The sequence below is a fragment of the Anser anser genome, assembly GCF_964211835.1.
Source record: "Anser anser genome assembly, chromosome: 4".
Taxonomy (NCBI): Eukaryota; Metazoa; Chordata; class Aves; order Anseriformes; family Anatidae; genus Anser; species Anser anser.
In genome coordinates this window covers 33,632,066-33,654,817 of record NC_139724.1, presented here as the reverse complement: position 1 = coordinate 33,654,817, position 22,752 = coordinate 33,632,066, and the positions used below count along the sequence as shown (strand labels likewise).

At 40.8% G+C, this 22,752-nt stretch overlaps 2 long non-coding RNA genes across 3 annotated transcripts in view; one reads left to right on the top strand and one right to left on the bottom strand.

The window, feature by feature from the left end:
- Nucleotides 1-6,378, bottom strand: part of LOC310899670 — a 30,865-nt gene extending 24,487 nt beyond the window's left edge. The window contains exons 1-2 of the long non-coding RNA XR_014584474.1: nucleotides 5,997-6,378; nucleotides 1,808-1,848 (exon numbers count right to left, since the gene is read on the bottom strand). This is a non-coding gene — a long non-coding RNA (uncharacterized lncRNA). The remainder of the gene's footprint in view (nucleotides 1-1,807; nucleotides 1,849-5,996) is intronic.
- LOC310899672 overlaps nucleotides 1-22,752 on the top strand; it is a 224,263-nt gene that overhangs the window by 95,306 nt on the left and 106,205 nt on the right. The window lies entirely within an intron of this gene.

Sequence of the window (22,752 nt, the reverse complement as noted above, 5' to 3'; positions counted from 1 at the left end):
AGGTGACTTCTGAATTTCTCCAGTGAGAGAAACTCCACCACCTCTCTGAGCAGCCTGTGCTCCATCACCCATGCAGCACAGATGTGCTTCCTGATGTTCAGAGAGACCCTCCTGTGTAACAGTGTGTGACCAGTGCCTCTTGTCCTGTCCCTGGGCACCACTGGAAAGAACCTGGCTCTGTTCTCTTTGCTCCCTCCCTTTACGTATTTACAAAAATTGACAAGATCCACCCCCCAAGCCTTCTCTTCTGGCTGAACAGTCCCAGCTTTTTCAGCCTCTTCTTATAGGAGAGATGCTCCAGTCCCTTGATCATTTCGGTGGCCCTAAGCTGGACTCTCTCCAGCATGTCCAAGTCTCTCTTTTACTGAGGGCCCCAGAACTGGACGTTACTGGAGGTGCAGCCTCACCAATGCTGAGCAGAGGCAAAGGATCACCTCTTGACCTACAGGCCATACTTTGCCTAATGCAGCCAAGAACACAGTTACCCCTCTTAGTGGCCAGGGTATGCTGCTGACTCATGTTCAGCTTGGTGTCCAGCAAAACCCCAGGTCCTTTTCTGCCAAGCTGCTTTCCGGCTGGGTGACCCCATCATGTGCATCATGGGGGTTGTTCTTCCCCAGGTGCAGAACTTTGCACTTCTTGTTGAACTACCTAATGAGATTCTTGTCAGCCCACCTCTCCAGCCTGTCAGTGTCCCTCTGGATGGCAGCGTGGCACTCTGGTGAATCAGACACTGCCCCCAGTTTTGTGTCATCTGGAAATTTACTGAGGGTGCACTCTACTCCATTATCCAGGCAAATCCTTCCAAAGTTGAGCCTTCTTATTTCACCTCTTTTTCTCTCCTGTGCTTTTCCACTCAATATTGAATTAGTATTCAAAACCTTACTAAATGTTAGCCTCCATGTGCCAAGACAGTAAATTAAAATCTGGGGGATAATGTTTTGTCTCATAATTTTTATTTTTAAGGCTGATGCTGACAGGGTATGGGATTAGAAGGGTGAAAAAACAGGGATACATGGTCAGCCTAAACATATGTTATGCATTGTATCACATTGTCTTGGAACATCTTTAAACTCTCCTTTTTTTTTTTTCTTTTTTTTTTTTTTTTTTAAGTAGACTGTAAGTGAAATTATCACCAGCACCCCTTGCAAAACTATGGAGGGAGAAGTTTATATACCCCGCACCCCTGATATTTGTTTATTTTGTTCCTTTTTTCATTTGAGCTAGCTGAAGTGTTACAACCTATTTTTCCTCTGTAACAATTTGTGAGAGAGTAGTTGAAAAGCAAGAAATTGTTTTTTTGCAGATTTTCCAGCTCATGTTACTATTTACTCAGTTATCATCTTCCTACTGACAGCCTACTGGCAATGTTCCTTTCCCCAGGTGCCCTTACAAGCCAGGGCTCTTCCCTTGATGCTCTTTTTAGCATATCTGATACCTCATACAAGCCTCTCAAGGTATTATCTGTGTTTTCTAATTGTACATGTGACTTAATCTGGAATAATGATACTGAAATTGCATTTCGTGTGTAACTGGTACCATGAAGTGAAACACATTATGGTCTAGTGAGAAAACTTCAGTTAAAAGAACTCTGACAGACTTTGTCTTGATAACTTTAAAATCAAATCTGTGGTCTTATGTCCTGACAGTAAATGTCAGTTTTGTTTATGTATTAATTCTGGCAAATGGTAAGTCTAAGCACATATATATTTATGTATATACACATATATATATAAAAGAAGTTCCTAAAGAAATATCATGTCATTACAGCATGATCAAAAACATAGTATTTGAGAGTGTCATGTACCTGAATACTGGAACAATATGATGAACCCCATCAGTTCGTACCTTAAAAAAATCACAAGATTAAATCGTACCAGATGGCATGAGAAGTATTTGTCATATCCATAGCTATGCGATAAAAAAAAAAAGACGACATAGTAGTAGTTTGTTTAACTACAGTATTGAATTCCTGATACGTTCAAGTAATAGTAGAAATAATGCTATGGGGGCATAGAATCAAAAATGGGAAGAATGTCACAGGGACCAAAGGTGACTTTATCATCGTTGCTCACCAAAGAGGTATGAACAGGTTCTTTGTGGTGTGGAAGCTAAACAGAGAGTGGAATAGAGGAAGCAGTTATATAAGAGTATTTAGAAGCGCACTCTCAGTTTCCAGAGATAAAATTAGAAGTGCCAGACAGTTCAAATTTTACCTCGGTTGTCAACTTTCTATGAGGACCACATTTCAGAGGGTCATTTTAATCAAAATGAAAGACAGATCCTATTAGGGCAGCTTTGCTGACAAATAATTAAGATGAATTACTGGCATACACTTGTCCCAGATGCCTTGTTGATGTCGGTTTGTAGGAGGCACAGGAGGGGTTACGGTATATGCTCTGCTCTTTAAAAGCAATTTACAATTGAAGTTAGCCATTATAACTATCTGAAAAGAGCTTAATCCTAGAGCTGTCACGAGAAATTATTTTCACAGATTCCTGATGCTTCTACATTAAAACAGTTTATATGTAAAAGTTAATAGGATCTAGAAGTGAAGAGCAGCATTTCATTATGTGGAACAATCAACTATTTTTGCCAGAGCAGCCACATTTTCTTCATTTGGAACTGACAGTAGCATAAAAAAATAGAACTTCGGAGTTGGCTCCATTGATAGTTTTTATAATACTTACCAAAAATAGGTCTGAGTGTGATTATATTTTTGGACAACAGCTAGCAGAACTTCAGTCTTGCCTACATAATGTGTAGATTTTGATGGTTAATGACCATGCGTACTGTTTCGCTCCCCCAGCCATCCAATTCAAATTTATGTTGACTTTTTTTTTTTCTCTGAAGGCAGTGAATATTGTATTGTAATTAACTGTGGAAGCTGGGATATTTGGCAGGTATTAGATGACAAGTTTGTCACTTTCAGATATGATCAGCATGCTGCCACGCCTGAGTAAAGACCTCATTGCATCTCCATTTAAGAACAAAAAAAAAAGGTCATCTGCATTGTGGTGGTGCTGGTGTCTTAACCACTTCATTTTTTCACCAAGCAGATACCTTCAGACTTATTCAGTAGATTAGCTCTCTATTGGTACAAGAAGTCTCTTCTTGAGAGGAAGACCTCAGATTATCTTTTTTTTTTTTTTCTCTTTCCACTGAAAAAAATACAGAAGAAGAGCAAATATTTCATTCAGGACCCAAGAACACAATGGTTTTCTTCCATTTTAAAATTGGCCATGTTAAACTTTTCCTCTCTATGATGTGGGGAAAACAAAAGATCTGTAAAATCCAAACACAATTGCTATGAGTACTGGTAGAATAAGATTTATTATTATTTTATTTTTTTTAATATGACGCAGTAGAGTTTCTAGGAGTATGTGAAGGCAAGAAGTTCCGTGTGGGGATGTATGCTGTACGGTGTCATAATCTTTATCTTGTGTTTTGCGTCTGCAGGTGTGTTTTTCAGTGGTATCCCAAGGTTTGTCTGTTAACTTGTTGGAAATATTGCTGCATCCCTTGGTAGTAATGCTGGATGATTCTTGCTCTTTGCCTTCAAAGCAGGGAGTGAAGGCAGGCTGTGAGAGCACAGCTCCCAAAGAAACTGCGATGCTGCCTGGGCTGGAAGCAGGGGGCTCAGGGCTCACCACGGTTATTAGTAGTTCTGTGGAGATGCGTCTGCAGATCAGGGATCAAGGGAAACATTTGACAGATAGGACCCTCCCTTGGAGGATCTTTCCTCCTTTCATCTGGTATATGCCTTATTTCCCTCCTAAATAGAAATAAATAAATAAATCAAATAACAAACGGAAAGTAGTCTGTCAGGAACTGCTCAGTTGTTTCTGATAACTCCAACACTATGCTAATCATAACTCTGGCACAGTCTTCCTCCATCTGTGTGGAAGAAAAGAGAATGGGAGGGGGCGGTGGTGGCGGCGGCGATGCTAACGTTAGTGCTACAGCGTTCACCATAAGCAAAATTCCGTTGAAATACCATAGCACGTTGTTGATGTGATGAATTGGTACCCTCAGAGGTGCAGCGTAGTTAGTCGTCCTGAGGGAAGGAATGAACGAATGACGGGTGGTATTTACCTTGTCATGCCTCACTGGTGTACCTGAGCTCCTCCAGCCCTCTTATTGCTGTGCTACCTGTATATCTGATAGATTTGTTCCTAGCATAATTTTTCCCTACAGGGGGGCAAACTTTTGTCTTCCCCAGAGATGCACCGGGGACCATGCTTCATACAGACGCTTTTAACTTGTGTTTTGTTGCCTGTTTCCATCACAGTTGGGGCTCCTATTTTTTGTTGCTGCTTTGATGATCACCCTTGGAGAAATTGAAGTCCAACAGCAGATAGGAAAAAGCAGCACAAAGGGTAATAAATTCGGTTACATTGTCTTGTTTCATGGTAAACAGAACTTGACTGTTTTATGCCCCTTGTTCACGGAGGCTGAGTAGAGGACCTTTCTTATGTTGTGGGGAAAGGAAAGTACACCTTGGACAAAGGGAATCGTGGGGGAAGCATTCAGCGTGGTGAGAGAGTGATGCTTATACTGTGGTTAGGATGGAACAGAACACAAAGACCAAACATTTGATGATGTGAAAGGCTATGTATGAAGTGCTGTTACTGTCACGATGATGACTGAATGCATGTTGAAATTACCTTCACAGGAATAGCAACAGATGGTCTCTGTATCTTCCCCTCCTACTCATCCAGAGCTCTCAAGGCTGCATTCCTAATCAACCAAAAGCAGGCATCCCACACCCGTGCCGAGAGGAATAACCTGAGCGTGCAAATTCTGCTTTGAATTAAACGTTACAGGCATGTGCCCTATACTGTCAGGTAATAAGGAATGGAAAATCAAACGACTAATTCAGTTATAATTCCGTCCGTCTACCCTAATGCCCCGTTACTGGGATTCCAATACCACAAACCAAATTCTCATTAAGCACTAATGATGATGATCATAGTTCTTAACTCTTTATAGCATGTTGTTGTCAACAATTGCATACAGCCATAAGTTGGGATCTTTATTTATTAAAAATACGTTCCCTTTTATGGGCGCCAGTTACTTGAGTGTGGAGTGAAAGTAAATGAGGCTGTAGCAGGCACTGCAGCTATAGTTACTCCTTCTCCCATTATTGCAAGTTATTATAAGCTTGTATGATTGAAACTGCTCTAGATAAACACGCAATAATATTTTCTCTGTCACCATGATCACTGACTGAGATAAGGGCTTGATGTTCTATTTTCGTTCGGGATGGAGAAAAACAAGGAGGGGAAAACTGGGGGGGAAAGGGCTCCATGTCGTGCAATGAGATGCAAGGGGGAAAAAAAAACTTCCCCGCCGAAAGCGGGCCCACACGTACGTCAACGATGACACGCAGCGCTGAGAGGATTTAGTGTTAAAGGGACGCCTGCTAATTTTATTTGCAACGGAGCCGAGAAAGCATGCCCGCTCAAGATCCTTGTTGTATCATTTTGAAATCAAGGCCATCTTTTTCTCGGTGGTAAACGTGCAATGTTTTTAAAGGCCAGACTTAGCATAAAAATCTATCGGTTGCTATGGCGACCACTTACCACACAGGACTGCACTCTGTGTTCGACTCTGTGATTTTCTCTATTCAAAGGTTCGGCATTGTCAAAAACCAAATTAGTTTTCCAGTTGTTTATCGCAAAGTTCATTATGGAAAAGGTAATAAATAACAAGGTATTTTAGTCGTGTGTGGATAGGTGCCACCCGTGAATTAACTGGGGCACTATTCCTGAAATTTGCGATTTTAAAATAATTATAGCAAAATTGGCTATTGTTAGGAAATAAAACAGATTTTGATCGTTCTGTGTATATGAATATGAAGCAAAGCAGGTAGTTGCAAGTCTGATCCCAACAAAATTACATGGTAATAAGGCTTTTCACACCTACACAGCACTTAGTAACAAAGCTCTGAAAAGGAAAGAAAGATTAAGCCCTGCTAGAGTAAAACTTTGTACCTGAGGTGCATTGCTTCTTCCTTTATGAAAGGAAAGGTGGGTTCAGGACCCGGCGCTCACTGCATTATTCATGCTGGCTTTTGCACCTCACACGCTTAGGGCTGAGCGCTGCGAGGGGGTTGTTATTAGCAGAAGCACAAACCGAACTGGGTGCAGCAGTTCAGTGGAAACCTGTTCAGCTGCTCCTCCCGAAGTGTTTGCCTAATTACAGCAAACACTTGCTGCCAAGCTGCGAGTGCACCCACCCCACGGTGAACCCATCCAGGGAGGCAGCGCACAGCTTCTCCCCTGGAGTTCGTTTGAAGCCGAGGCTAGTCAACACCTCCCAAGATCTGGGTGAGAGTGACAATTTATAGAAGTGTCTAGGGAAGCCTTTTACATCACCTAAGGGTATTTCAAAGACAAATTGGTGTCAGCAAGTTCTTCCTCACTTTTTTTTTCTTTAATAACATTTTAGTCTAATTTCCAATTACTTGAGGAATGTGAGAGTACCTCACCTTCAGCACTTAAGATTTGCTCTTGTCACCTCCTTGGTGCATGCTGGGTTCTAGCGAGCCAAATTTTGAGCTGCTGGAGGTGGTGCAGCTTCCATGGCTTTGGAGAAATTGTGCTGCTGCTTCCAGTGTGGTCTCACCCCCACTATAGGTCAGCGACAGGACACTAACAGAGCACAGGGAGAGTGCCTCTGCTTAGCTCGGGGGTTTTGTGTGCAGTTTGTGTGTTAAGCCATTCATTTGGGTTTGACGTAATGGGTAGTTTTTCTGTAACGGAGTTTTTTTTTTAGTGTTTTTGTTAATCCTGCTAGATAAAGGAAAGGTTGTTGGAGACATGGGGGTTTGTGGCGGTCATTTTTAGAAATTCTGGGTCTGTGGGTAATGCAGTAAAGTTTGCTTATTTGCAAATCTAATTTGTTGCCAAACATTTGTGTGCATATGTTATTTAGAAGATTTCACTTTCATAGCCAAATCACTCTTCTACTCAATACCAACTCTATAATGTCAAGCCCTGATAATTAACATGTTGCAAACATGCAATTAAGACAAATCAGATTAAAACATAAGAAAAATGAAAGCATAATTTAATTCCAGCTATTGTCAGTCTCTTCAAGAATTATTATGCAGTTGGCCTCCTCCTGTGCAGCTCTGTTTTAGCAGTGTGTGCACTGTTTCGCACTGCATGCAAAGTAACTAAAAAAGAAACAAGACTTTAAAAAGGAATGCTCCAGTTTAAACAAGCCAGTGGGGGCTGCTTAGGCAAAACTAACTGGTGACATTGTGTTTATAGTAATAGACAATGGTAGCTGACTCCAAACGCTGCAGAAAAAGCATGCTTGATAAGCCTACACTGAAAAGTGTCCTATTATTATTAATAATAGAATACTTCTCCCCCTTAGAATAAGCTTTTCATTTTTCTTTGTAGTCAGGTTTTTGCCCGAGCTCTCCTGTTAACATCTTGCCTGTGTTTTTCTTTGGTTCCCTCTGGCTCCTCCAGACAACTCAGTAGGGATCTGCTTTTCCTTCTGTGTTCTGCCAGAGTTCATTAGGGTGCCATAGACTGTTAATAAAGCAGAATTTTCTGTCTACCGTATAGAATGGAATAATATTGTCTTTAATCAAAAGTAAATGTACTAGGAAGCTATACCTATCTGCTTCAGCTCTCCCCCTCTACATCTAAAGCAATGTGACAAGGGACAGAGTCCTATGTAAGACATTGTTTCCAGAACTATGTTTTCAAGTGAATGAAACGTTCCTCAAGAGCACCATATGTACAGCATGAAAGAAGTAACCCCTCTGCTCACAGAAGAGGGAGAGGCCATTCAAGAATCCCATACAAAATTACTAACCTCCTAACATGACCAGAATCAAATAGAAAGCGTAATAGATTTTTTTTCCATTTATATCTGGCATGCTATCAAAACTTTTACGGGAATATTTGCAGAGAGTAATCTGTTTCATGCCCATTCTCTGAAGTTCTTAATCTCTCTGCTTAAATTGAGAGATATCTTTGAACCAAGCCTGCACTTTTTTCAATACCACTAACTGTGTTCTCGGAGCTGCTTGATTCTGTAGAGCATCAGTGATGCAACAACGCAGTGACAGAAATCTCAGAGAATGGAAGGGTGATCTTTTCATTACTGTTAAAAGTGAAAATCAGTGCACAGTTCAATTTGGTAGTTTCATTTGGCTTTTACTGCATCCATACTTTGTACGCCTTACTGAAGTTGAACATTTTTCCCTGCGAAAATCCTAAGTAAGGATTTCATGATTTCTCATCTTGTTTGCAGTGCAGTGCATTCTACTTAAAATAATTCCTCATCATCATCTGGAAAAGAGGTAATGAACAGAGTGATACCATTGTTAGCCTGGAATCTACCTGTGTCCAGTGCTTAATTTAGTGCAGTACTCGGGCCTGGAATTTGCACTGGATTCTGTTTGAAATAGATATTAGCAACAAAGTTACTCTTCATGGTCAGGAGAGCAGTGTATGCATCAAAAATGAAGTTATGTGTTGTTTTTTTTCAGCTAAAAACTAGACCACCCCAAATCACATTCTTTGTTTAAAGTTCACTAATTTGAATGGGTTTAAGTCAGGGCAGATGCTATGTGCATGGGCATAAGGTATCTGTGGAAAGTAGTCCTCCAGTGATGACCTAAAATGCGGTCAGAAAGAATGAGTCCGTAAAGCTTTGTTCTGTTATTACGGACCTCACTGCTACTTTCTTATATGAGAAATTGCAGTGATAGAGAAGAAGAGGTTGAGAAATGGGAGTTGGAAATTTAATGACAAGAAAAAATCCTCAAAGATTTATTTGATGGAAAAGTAATATACCAGTCCAAGTAGTTGAACTGTCCAGCCCACGCTCAAAATGACAAATAAAAGAAACTATTCTTCAGTCCTCTACTAAATACTCAATTTATGTGAACCAGTTGATCTTTTCTCTTCTAATTTTTCTAATTGTTTGATATTTTGAAAGTAAACTGGTCTATCAGTGCAAAATAGTTACATTTTTGAGTCTGTAAATGCATTAATACTTGCTAAACTGTTTGTCTAATAATTTTCAAATGTAGCTTTGGACAGTTACATTATTAATAGACAGTACCATGTTCTGATATGACAATCATACCTCAATCTACTTGTCATGGTTGGTTAGTAAGGCAGTAGTAGTATCCTTGAGACTCTATAGTCAGCCTTGTATCTATCTTTGTGCTGCCATGCAAATATTTCAATTACATGATGTTTTCAATAAAAAACTGCATATGGGCATGTTTATTTGACCCAACATTGAGCAAGCAAAGCCCTGGCATTGCTTATATAGTGCATTATCTACCTAGAAAAGATGAATGAAAGAAAATGTACACGTAACACAATTACCCTAAGCCGCCACAGGAAAATCCTTACTGGTTAACTGGTTTCCTGCATGGGGTTCTTCTTTCTTAACGGGAGGGGTGCTGTTTCCCTTTCTCAGCCCCTTGTGCTGACCTTGTGCCCATTGCATATGGAAGAAGGCAGTGTTTGTAGTCAGCTTCTTAAGGACTATGCCTACGTTTTTTAGAATACAAACTTAGGTGGGGACTTCGCTAACTGAGTAACAACATGCACAATCTTGGGGTGTTCTCCTGTCTGTGGTGTTTCTGAATATCCTTACCGTCAGGACCTTCCTGTCTCTAGTTATCACAAACAATGTTTATTCTCATTACTACCCAAAGGTTGTATGGAAATTGCTGGCTGATGCTCTTCTGTGAGCAACCTGGATTGTGTGGGACTTCTACCCAAGGTGATATTAATAGTGGAATAATGGTAAACATTAACAAATTAGTGAGAAGGAGTGGTGTTAAGGAGAGAGATTGAAATAACCAATTAATTCTCTGAGACTCATGCAAGATTTTTGCTATTTTGGATCTGAATTTATATGCAGGCAACCCTTGGGAACTGCAATTCAGGCATCAAATATCAGTGGCATTTAGGATTAGTCTGTAGAGCAGGTAGGAAAAGAGCCAAAGCCACATGGCAGTGAAAGAGGATGGGAGTGGAACTGATAAAAGCATGCGAGTGGCCAGCTCTAATTTATTAAAAACACAAGCCTGATTGTATGTATTTGCAATGCCTCTTGCAATATGCAGTGCTTTCTGTGTAGTCACTCTTTTGCTGCCATTTTTCCTTCCATCATTTGGGATTTGCTTGAGGAATTCTTTCCCCAACCTACCGACCAGTAGTGAGTTCTGGGATACAGAAGTCTCTGTGCTTTAAAACAAATGTTACAGCAAAACTCATAATGTAAGTTTAAAAAAATAAAGCAGGCAGGGAGGTAACCTCATTTGGAGAGTGAGTGGGATTCTGTCTTTTCTAATTTAAAGTGGGAAATGCTTTTCATACACTCTGCTCCCACAATAATGTTAAATTATATCTTCATACACACACACGTACACACACACACAATAGTTTTCATCCCAAACTTCCTGGGCAAGGAAGTCTTTTGAAATGCCTTAGGAACCATATAAGCTGTATATGCAAAATTATCCCAATGTCTAGTGACCTCTATTCCTATGCTAATTTAATTTATGGAATATTAAGGTGTTCCATAAATTAAAAATGCTAATTTAACTTATGGAACATCAAAGTCAAAACAGAAGTAATTTTTTTTTTGTTTTGGAGAGCAATGGGGATGCCAAGGTAGGGATCCACTGTGTTGTGTTTTTCTAGTTTCAAGATGCAGTGGTTTCTAGATAGACACTTACTAATTTTTCAATAGTCGGTCTGACTTAATAAAGAGAAAAAACAAATGTATGTAATCAAAACAATTCATTTAAAGTAAAAACAGAAGTTAAAGTTTATCAAGGGCACTCAAAAGGGACATGGCAAATTTACCAGCTCCTGTGAGCTGTAATTACTGAAATCGTTTTGCTTCACTTCAAGAGAAATTGTTTATCATTGATCTGAATTTATACGGTCTCTGACCTCACAACACCGGAAGACTGAAGAAGGATTTAGCTAGATTTACTCTTAGCACCACGGGCACCTAAAGTACAGGAGAAGGAAGTACTGGATGTACATTAAAATGTGTATATTAAAATTCACATAAATTTACATTAAACCCGTGGCTAATCAGGAAAGTGACTATGCTGTAACCAGCTGGTATTCAGCTGCAGCCTGCTGAGCTTCGTGTGGTGGACCCTCTAACACAAAGGTGTACATGTGCCGATCAGGTCCCAGAGCACTGTAAAGTACAGGCACGTGTTCTCTCTCCAAGGCAGAAGATTTTTTCATTTGCGTGTCTTGGATCCTTTTTTCTGTCAAATGACAGTACTTACTGTAGTTGTTATCAGATCTCTAAGCAACTCACTGATGAGAATAATTTTCCCTAACTGAGAAATGAGTAGGCTTGTAAGCTCTGTTTTGTGCCATGACACATTGAAAAATCATTTGGATTTGAAATAACTGATGAATATGATATAATAAATACAAAGATGAATTATTTCAGGTAGATGTGTCGCTATTGTTGACAACATCTATTACCTTCTTTGTGCCAGTACATTTGTAAGTTGAATACTGCATGACCTTGAAAGTTGCAGGCTAAAGAGTACTGCTGGCTGTAGTAGAGAAGAGCTGACACTAGCAAGCACTGGTTGGCACCAAAGTGAACAGGATTTAATTGCCTGAAATGCTTTTCAGTGATTTTTTTTTTTTTTCTTGACTGAAAAGACAGATTCTAGGTGATAGGTGCTGTCCTCTCCCTACTTCTGCTGCCTTTCTTTAGTTTGGGGGAAGTTATCTGTCTATTGAAGTGCTTGCCACTTTCCAGAAACTGCACACTGAATAATTCCTCGGTTGTGGCAGAGCCAGCTGATTTGTAATGCTGTCTCTTCATACTCATTTCAAGTGACTGTTAAAACAGAGCCCTGCACCCCTACGTCTCGACCATATTCCTTCAGCAGTATTTAACAAATGCATTCCCCAGAAACCACCGTTCACTTCACTGGAGAATTGCTGCTCTGGTGCAGACGTGGAAGTCAGTCCTGTGCCACAGAAATAACTGGGATACTGGCGTTCACTTCAGCAAAGACTGTTTATAACTGACAATATCGCACTGGCCACAGCCCAGAGCTCTACTAGCCATCTCTGCTGGCAAAGTTGTCATCGCTTCTTTCCACGACAAAGAGCAGCACAGAGCGAGGCTCTGCATATGGCCATGCATATGTACATGGTGTTGCACTTGTCTCCACTTAAAAATGAGTACGAGGGTGGAGGAACATTTTTCCACACACCTGTAAATGTAAATCCTCCCACTGGTACTATTGCTCTCTTAGAAACTGTATCTAAACTACCGTGCCAGAAAACCTCAATCAATTTATACAAATGAAACCCAGCAAATCCTCTACTAACCTGTACTGTGTATGCCTAAAAGAAGACTAAATGATTTCACTGTGTGAGGAGACGCAATCATACAACTAGATTTTAAATAGCAGCAGCTCTAGCTCTAGAAGGAGCCGGTAAGAGTAACTGTGATCAATGTACTGCTCTATAAAAAGGAGCGTTTGAGTTATGAGAAACTGCATGTGCCACTGCAGGTACAAGTTGTAGCCCCAGCTGTTCTGTTTGCAGTCCAGAGCACGTGTTTGGAGGTAGGTTCTGTATCTGCAAAGGAGTAACCACTCTGTGTGAAAGCTGATGGGGCTGGGGAAGGGGAAAGCAAGCTCACTATGCGACAAGAAAGATTTAGCCTCTGCAGAAATGCTGGATTCTACTAGACAGTGTAATCAATGAAAGGATTTAGGAGAAAGAACCTATGGAGCTTTTTAAAGCACAAAAAAGGACATTTATCTGCATTATGTCCCTTGCTGCAGTTCACATTTTCAGCTGGCTCAGTGTCAATAGCAGCTTATGATTCTGTTAGCTTTACGCAGGGAGAAATCATACCTAGATGACAGATGTTACTTGGGGCTTTTTCTTTGTCTTTTTTTGCATGCACTTAGTCAGCAGTGTATTAGCAGGTTATTCTCCTACGGTACGGAAAGATGCAAGGCAAATGTTACACAGGTAGTTGATAAGTAGGTATATTGTCAATTTGCAAACAGTGCTGAGTAGTTGAGCTAAACTACTTATGGCATCAAATTGAGGTGAGCAAATGCATGGCATGAGCTCAGTGAAACAAAAAATTGCCTGATGTTAATGACTGAGGTACAGTGGGATATGTCAGTCTGCTAACTCATAAAATAATGGGTCACACTGTTCTGTCAAAGAATGGTGTAATTTCAGAAATGGGCTTAAATGGGGAAGTATTTGGTGTTTTCTGTTTTAGCAGGCTGGTCTTTCCTGTAGATACCTGCACTAAGTAGATAAGCATGGAAAACATTTGATTCAAATGATGTTTTCGCTGTTCACCTGTGGAAAACAACCCTTCCTACTCTCATGCCCCTCAGCCTGCATTCTTGCTGAGCAGAGGAACCTGAAGGTAAATTATGCCAAACACACTTGCTGTGTCAGTCATTTACATTTCTATAACGCGAATACTGACAGACAAGTTACGAAAGATCAGATGGGGAAGGGTTTGTGTATGACAGGTACTGCACCAAGCAAGGTAAGTGTGGGTTTCGCCTGTTCTAGGCCCACTTGGTGCACCTGCTTGTTAGCTGCACGAGTGGATGTAGTTGCCTCGTCGTCTTTCCGTGTGCTATCTGAAATCAAGTCTGTCCTCTGTTTTGACTTATATCAGGGAAACATATAGATAGATGGTCATTTTAATAGGTAAACACAGATTGCTGTATCATCACTGTTAAAGTATCAAGTTTGTTCAACTCCTTTAGATAAATTGAGGAGGAGAATTGGAGTGTGTGGCATAGGACTATGAACATATGGTACTGGCACTGTTTCTTGCTCCTGAGCAGCAAATTTCCACTCGTTCTCACTCTCCCTTACTCCGCACCAAAAAGAAACGTGTTATGAAGGGGAGCAAAGACAAGATCAGGCAGCACCAGTGCCGTTCTCCACCCTGTTCAGTGGACCACAGCTACTGCCTCCTCTGACCTACCAAAGGCTACTCCCCTCTCCATGGTGGGCAGTCACCTCAGCTCTGCTGCATGATCCTCAGAGTTTGCTGTGGGGAAAAGGAATAGAAGGTGACCTTATGGTATTCCTCCCAGTGTAGTGAAAAACACTGGGTGCTTCAGAGGAGTGTTCAGTGCTTCCGTCTACAGCAGATAAATTGCTTCAGACTTTTAACAATATGTAGGAAATTGGCATTTTTTTAAGAATAACAATATGTAAGAAATGTCTGCTCTTGGACTGGTAGAAGTGTGGAGTCTTCTGTCACTGATCCTCATAGCGACAAGAATGTTTGTGGAGCAGTGGCATGCAGAAGGAGAGTGCTGGCTTGTAGCGTGCTGAGAAATACCCCAAGAGTTAAGTGTTCAGTGCTGATTACATGTTCTTGCTCAGTGTGATTTTTAACAATCTCTGTTTTCACACGTTTCAGCAACAGTGTGAGAATATTCTAGTGGCAAGGACTTCTGCAAAGGATTTTGGAAAAAAAATAAATCTTCAATATGTCTTAGGGACTTGTTTCAAAATATAAATCACGTTGTGTCCTTTTGTAGGCATGCCCCTCATGTTGCTTATCCAAATTCTGGGGACCAGAACTTATTCCTATAAGTAGTAATCTCTTTCATTTCCTACCAAATTTGCTTCTCAAAGACTGAGCTGATCAATTTAAGGAAGGTCTCTGCGTAATTTTGGTCTTGTCTTTATGTACACGATCTGTAAAGACCATGGCTGGACAACAACTCTGTATATTCCCAGGAATGATGTATATTCACCAGGAATGCTGGAGTCTCTCTTCATACTGTATGCCATTTCTCAGACTTTAGCTTCTTGCAACAATGACTGGCTTCGTTGCTGATTCATACAGAGATATAGCAGTCTGTTTTGTGATGATGATTTGAAATAGAACTAAAATAAAGACCCAACAGTTTCCCATAAGGAAAATAAATAAAACACTTTTTTTTTCTTTCTTTCTGGGCACTATAAAAATTAAAACAAAAATCAGTGTAGCTCTCTATAAAGTTATTATGTGATCCATTAACAAAAACAGCTTTGCTTGAAATGACTGTAGTGCATCTTCATTAGCTCTGCGATCTGTTGCTCTCAGGTGTGGCTTTGTTTTCCAATGGAAATCCTGAGGTTAACAACAAGTTGGAAAAGAATTTGTACTTGAGAGTTTGGTTTGTTAGGGTTCAAAGTGTTTAGAATCATATCACAGAACTGGAAAACATAGACAGCATGCACCTACTGAGTGGCTGCAGAGACCTGCACCGAGTCCAGGTCCATCTTTAGGCTTAGTGAGCTGGAAGCTTTCCCCCACACCCTACAGAACATGTTGTTTCTGCTCCATATCCAAGCACCAAGTCTGAGACAACACTGTGGCGAGCATCCAGAGAAATTTGGAAGAGTAGCTTTTCCCTCTCTGGAGCTCTGAACCCAGCTGTTGTTTGCAGGCTGCTGTTGTGCTCCTGCTGGCCTTCTTGTCTCTACCTTAAGGTAGGAACAAGCACAGGATGTGTGGGCCACTGTGACAGTGGGGTTTGAGATGCTGTGGCATCACCACTGTGGAGTCTGGAGCCTTGACAGGACACATACGCTGAAGTGTGCACACCTCCATTTCTGCAAAGCCGTAAAGATTTTTATATCTTAAGCATAATGTCAGCAGGAGCTGGTCTGTGCTCAGTACCTTACTGAAAATATTAACACAGTGATTCATGGTGTATTTTACCAGTCTGTGCTCAGGGCTCTGGGGACTTAGCAATGAAACAGCTTTTCTTCTTAGTATGTTTAGGTACATTGTGCAATGGAGTCTAATTAATCAATTTCTTGATTAATCTTGAATAATATTTTCAAAACCCTACTTTTAAAAGTACCTGTAATATTAATGACTTGTGATTTCTCCATTGGGTAGGGGAGGTGATACAACAAACAGGTCACTTTATCAGGGTGGTGTCAAACCTGTCTTTTCACCAAAATATAAGTTTTGTGTCTTGAGGTGACCTACCATGTGTTGTGAGGGTGGTGGACAGCTCTTCCACATGAGCCTTCTAGACGGGAAGTTTTGACATTGTTTTAAGTATAGAACAACATACGGAATCTGAGGATGGGTGTGTTAATCCTTTTGAAGGTGGCTGAACTTCCCCTTTAATCTGCATAGGACTTGAGAATGGTGAAATTGGCCTCATTCCCAGAGTCCCCGGGGAGACAGTGTGTCAGTGGGTTATTTGTGTATTTGGCCTTCCCTGGGCCTCGCACAGGAGCTGTGCCCGAGTGCGCATGTACCTCGAATGGACGCAGTCGCATTGCCCGCTCAGTTCAGTATGAGGGGCCTTAATGTTTTCCAGTTATGTATTCTCAGTACCATTGCTTCTCCCTCTTTTTCCAGTGATATCTCTTAGCTTCTAACATACCCACTGCACAGATTACCGGGTAAATTTATGGATTTCGTTGTTTCCATGCTGAATTTGGTGGATCTTCCTGGACTATAGAGAGAAGACACCTGCAAAGATATTCACTATCTGAACTTCTTAGTCCCTCTGTTGTTATGACAGTTTGTCTCCCATTGTGTCTACGTTTTTTCTTTTGTAATGATAAAGAGCTTCAGTTCAAGGCTTCGGCTGGTTCCTTTTGTCAGGCTCATAGCATTGGCAATGCACTTAACTCAGCCATTCAAGTATTTGAAAACAGTTTTGATGAATTAAATACCAGCAATGCTTCAACCCTTGATTCGGCCGGTATGTTGTAACGTTTCTGCTAATCAGGTTCGTTCCTAGCAGGCTCCCTTGGGCCGGCCTCACTGTGTTTTTTGTCTTTTATGTTAAATCTAGGACATACTGTGGTGTTGAGCACTTGCTCACTATAGTAAGGCTTTATCAGGTTTAAGATGTCTCTGTCTTGGTGGATACAGAAATATGTGACCAGGGAGAAGCATGTGGAGATTGGTAGCAATCCCCGTAGATAAATAAGGCAGACAGCAGCTGCTGGTCTGGGTTTTTGTGTCATGGCTGATGTGTTTTTTCAGCATCTGCTATCGAGTCTGGTTTAATCGTTGTACCAGCTCATGTGTTTGAAATGGTAAACTGGAGCTCTCAGCAATTTGATCCCAGTAAATGATAAAGTTCATACATGGGTTTTGCTGTGAAAGTACCCCCTTCGTTGTCTGCCTTTCCTCTTGGATGTTGCCAACTGGAAAAAATGTTTTTGTCAGCTATTACCTTGGCATTAATGGGATGTAAGGAGATGGCCTCAGTGTAATGAGAGATGCTGTTTATTATTGTACAGGGATTCTGATATTCTGCTAAGTTCTTCTTGAACAGCCTAATTGTATCCAAGCTGATTTTCTCCAAGGGAATGAGAATGATAAGTGGGATTAGAGGGATTCAGGGAACTTTTCTAGCTAGCCATTGGCAGTTGAGGCTGTACAGGGAGAAACTCTATCTGTCCTTGTAAAATGCTATACTGTTGAAGTGGATGAGGCTGGTTTCATCCCCTGGCCTTGGCAATGTAAATGTTGTAATCTTTCACGTGTTCCTGTGATTTCTTGGATTTGAGGAGCGCTGTCTTTTGGATCCTTTTTGGCTGTCATCAAGAAGTCAGAACTAACAACCTGCCCATTTGTTGCACTTATCTTCTTTACTGCTCTGAAATTTTGCTCAAGTGTGGAGTTTCTAGTGCTCAGCCTGTAGGTGCAGAGGAAGGTCCCACTGGATTAATACTGACTGTGATAGGGTTTCCTTATCTTCCTTCTGCCTGAGGCCTTGTATCTGCTATGAAGTGGTTTAGGATCTTGTCCCTGGCAACTCTTATCACTAGCTTCTTCATCTACTGTGACTGCAGAGTTTTTTTGCTTGTGTTATAAGCATCTGTAAGATTCATGTCACAAAGGATCAGGGCCACACCCAGGCACAGGGGATTGCAGAAGAAGCCTCCCAAGTACTGGCTTTTATGGAATGCTGCTTATAATTGCCAGTCAGTAGGACTTTGACCCATGCCATGACTCTGCCTGGTCCAGAAGTCTGATGATGGGATCTCCTTGTCCATCAGAGGATTATGATCAATCACGGCCTTTTACTTCATGCTCACTCTTGCAAAAATGGTCATAAGGAAAGAAAATAAACATTTATTTAGAAAACTCAAAAGAGCACAGTGGTAAAGCTGGGAGAGGTGACTAAGCAGAAAAGCAATGAAAGACATCCCTACGTTTGACTCATGTTTAGAACGCCACTGTCCTTTTATAGCACAGAGCTATTTATGAAAGCCATTTAGATTTACTGGCTCATCACTGTCAGAGAAATGTTTTTTACCTTTCTGCTATGTTATGTTCCTAAGTGGTGGAAGTATTCATGTCCCTTGGCCAGATGCAGTTAATACTTGTCTACAGGTAAACAGGATCGGTTTATTGATAGTCCACCGCTGGTCTAAACCCTCAGGTAACCATGAGGTATAAAGCCCTGTCCTGTTCTCTGGCCTCGGGTCCAGTCACAAACTGGTGCAGGTCTCTGAGTGGGAGTTAATCTTACGAGAACCTGCGTGAGCTGGTCCCCTTGGATCCAGTTGCTTCTGAGGAGCAGCAGCCACTGTGTGCCTGGCCTTGGCTGATGCCTCCCTCCATTCTGGCTCTACTCAGAGCCCTGCATGGGAGGAGTGGGCTGGGACGGTGTCAGGGGACCCCCAGCAGGTCCTTCACCATCCCAGGATGGACTCTGGGAGGCCTTCTGCCCCCAGAGCTCCTGTTGGCATTTTGCAGTTTGATGGTCTTTGAATGATGTTTGCCCAGTGAGAGCTCACGGAGCAATCCTGTGGATGAGTTAATTTTCTTTTTGTATCAGGCTTCTCAGTTGAGGAAAAATGTTTCATCTCTTGAACTGTTGCAGGCTTCTGCATGTTTTTAGTTTGACCTGTTTTTAAAAAGAAAATCTGCAGGGAGAATCTAGCTTGATGAGTAATTATTTGTTTGCTAATAATCTTTTAATTTTCTTTCATCGGTTAATTCCCTCCTGGTTAAATTTTCAAAGCTTCATCCACTAGGATCTTCTAGAAAACCCGCTATCTCTTAATTACAGTTTATCTTTGAATCCCTACAAAATAGCTTTAAAACTAACTTCTATCAAATATCTTGATGTTTTGTTTGGGTGATTTGTTCTGTTGTTGTTGTATCTTTTTTCTTTCGGTGAATTTATGTATGTGTACTGCTGGTTACTCCTAGATTTATTTCTGATGTGGAATGTTAGCTTCAGATCTTCTATGAAATTTACCATCACAGCTATCTGAAGAGACAAGGTATCTTACTGTAACTTCATGAAGATATCATTTAAGATCTTTTGAGACAATAGTATCAATTTCACTTGCAGTCTTTTCAGACTCATCAGTAAAGCTGCTTATTTTTGTTAGATTTGATGTTGTCATCAGGAATGGAAGCCTTTCACACCGATGTGGCTTTGCTAACATTGTGGTGTTCCTGCTAGTGCTTTTTTCTCATTAACATATTTATAAATATCCTGTGAATGTACTTAACTACATGCCATGAATTCAAGTAGTTGGATATCAGGCGTGGTCATCACCTGTAGGCAGAGCCTTTCTCTAGGGAAGTCTGATGATGCTACCAAAGAAACCCAGCCCCAAATGGGGCTTTTTGCATGTTAAGTCACTTCACATTGCTATTTGTTGTCCCATGCTAACATACCCAGACCCATGCTTATGCTGCAGAAAGCTTGCTTAGTACTCACACCCAGTCACTGTTATTGGTGTGTATGGAATTAATTTCCCCTGAACAGCCACTGTCTCATTATTTCTATGCAGATAGGAAGCGTTGACAGTAGTGCATCAACCTCTTTCAGGAGCCTAGGGGTTAATACAGGCACTTCTACCAGAGGCTGCTGTTTACTAAATCGTGACCTAGCTAACTCCAGGGGATTCAGGAAAAGCAGCTCTCCCTACTGGGAAAAGCTAGTTCATTTAAATCTGATTTGGTTTTATCATTTCTTGCGCCTGTTCTGTTTTAAAACTTTCTGGAAATAAACCCCAAGAAAGCCCCCTCCATGCAAGTTTTTACTACTGTGTTCCTAGCATTTTTTTAAAATTATCTATCACACAGATTTTTATACCATCCTCATCACCATAGTATCCCTGAGTGCTTTCCACAGTATGCTAGGTGATGTACATAACATCTGACACATGTGGTTTGGTGTCTTTCTGATCTTCTTCCCGGAGGGAAAATTGGGAGTGCAGTGGTGGGGTTCATTTTGGAGGAGTTTGGGGGTAGGAGACAAGTTTGTTTAGCCTCTGATTGAAGTTCCTAGTACCTTACTGACCCTTCAGCAATTCTTCCTGAGTTATTGGGCAGTGGATGGCTGCTGCCTTTTGCTGTTAATCCCAGCAACAGGCAGAAGGTAATAGCATTCAGCATATATTCTTGTTCCTTTGAAGAGCCTTAAATGACAACCAGCTTCTGTTTACTGAGGAGCAATAAACGAAACCAGGGAGATGATAAAACCGAGCTTTCCAATGTTAAATAATTCACCCTAAGATACTTGCTGCTTATATGGACTTGGAGTTTCCACTAGATTTATTGTCACACTGTGTTGACCTATACCACAGCTACCTTGTTTCTGTTGTATGTGGAAAGTCCACAGTCCCAGGTGAGAAGAATCCTGAGGCAGGCAAGCCATTGGCAGGACGAGCTCCACGCTTGCGTTCCTCACCCTTTTCGTTAGCAAAGATAGTTTAGCTTATCGGCGTTGAGCCCTTGCGTTCCAAATCTTTTCTTGCATTTGGAAGTCTGAGTCATTGCTTTCAGTAATGGTCTGTCTGGGCGTACGGAGCTGTGTCTGTTAACGTGATGAATACTCAGCTATTCCTGTTCTGGCACTGCGATGGCATTTCTTGTTGATGACAACCTGGCTCTCCCTTCCCACACAAACTGACCTCATCATGGAGCTCTCCTATGGACTCCACCTTTCAGAAAGGCAGGAACAAAAGTAAGACTCGGAGTAAAGGTTAGCACGTCATTTCTTATTCTGTTTGTAGGTTTTCTTTGGTGTCTGTGTACGTTAACTTTCAGTCCTGTTAATATTCTTACACGGTGCTTCAATCCTTTTGCCTTTCTCAGTTTTACTTTTATACACAAAGCCTCTGGTATTCATTATTGTATGGTTTGGTGCAGAGCCAGGCTGTGGAGTCCAAGAAGGCCATTTTGCAAAGTATTAAAGTAAAAATTAATCTAGTGACTTACAAAACAGATGCATTCCCCCCCCTTTTTTCGTTTCATTTCCTAAATTAGCCTTCCAAATGGAGCATTGGGACTGTAATTGCCAAGGTTTCTTCTTCCACACCAACTCCAAAGGTTAAAGGTGAATTGTGGTCTTCACCAGAGCATCTGGGGACCATGGTAAACCTGGTGATTTGAAGAGAGGCCTGGGAGTTCTGCCCTTGCTAGAAGTACCTTGCACTGAGGTGGAGTCTTAGAGTTTTAAAGGCAGATGAAAGGAGGCACTTATGGGGTAAGTAAGGGAGATGTCATAGAATGGCAGTATTAGTCAGAAAAGAGAAGAAGAAATAGTTTGCACAATAAGGAGGAGGAAAACGGAGATGACAGAATCAGGTATAGGTAGAATGGTACGTTGAACTCTGGAAATAGGTTAAGTGCAAAATCTGACTTCTATTATAAATGTATTAGGCAAAACATATTGGAATTAATTCCTGAAGTAAGGATTGAAATATATTTGTAATTGTAGTAGATGCACAGATGGGTCTGGTTTTATTTTATTATTTTATTTATCTTATTAATATCCTTGGAAGGGAATTGTGGTAATGTACTGCTTATGTATGAAATGCCCTTCAGTCTTTACAGGTGTCTTCTATCATGAGATGCTTTGGACTAGAGGGGCTGGGTAGATAATCTTTATTACTTCAGGTAAACATCTATTATGCCTTTCTTTTCAAAGGACAAGAGAGTACTTTTGGCCCCAGTACATCCTGGCTGGATTTATTCCACTCACACTCTATGGTGAAATGTCCTAACTTATTCAGATCGTGATTGAATTATATACCCTTTTTATTAAAGTTCATCTGCAGTCCACTGAATTAGGGGATTGAGAGTGCTGAACAGCATATTGTCAGAAATGGAGTATTTCTTGATTTAAAGCTGATAATTATATAAGCTCCAACAAAATAGTTCTAGGTTCCTTTTTTTTAATACTAAATGCTTATCCCATGACCGTATGTATGTAGAGCTCAATACTAAGAGGCATTTTTTTCTTGAAGAGATTCATCTGACACACCAATTGGTAGCAAGGAATGCCTTACTGACAATTGATACCATATAGAAGGTTGCCAGACTGGGTTTTAAATTAACATTAGGACAAGAAAAGATTGCAGAAAAGAAGGCAGAATGCTTTTTTTTTTTTTTTAAAAAAAAAAAAAAGGCAAGAACCAAAGAATCAGAACTTAAAATCACACCGTCATTTGGGATTTCAGTCACTTTGAGTTACAAAATGTTCTTTTATTCATACTGTTTTAATTGGCGTGTTAAATGCTTTAACAAGAACAGTTCATGCATGAGTCTTTTTAAAGAAATGAGTTTTGAAAGGATATGTAATGAAAGAGACTGTTGTGAGAATGCAAAATAAACTTTATTAACATGGCGCAATGGGAAGCATTGTGAGACATACAAGTCACTATCTAATGGTCTAGGCAGTGGATTTTCCTTTCTTTTTTTTTAAAG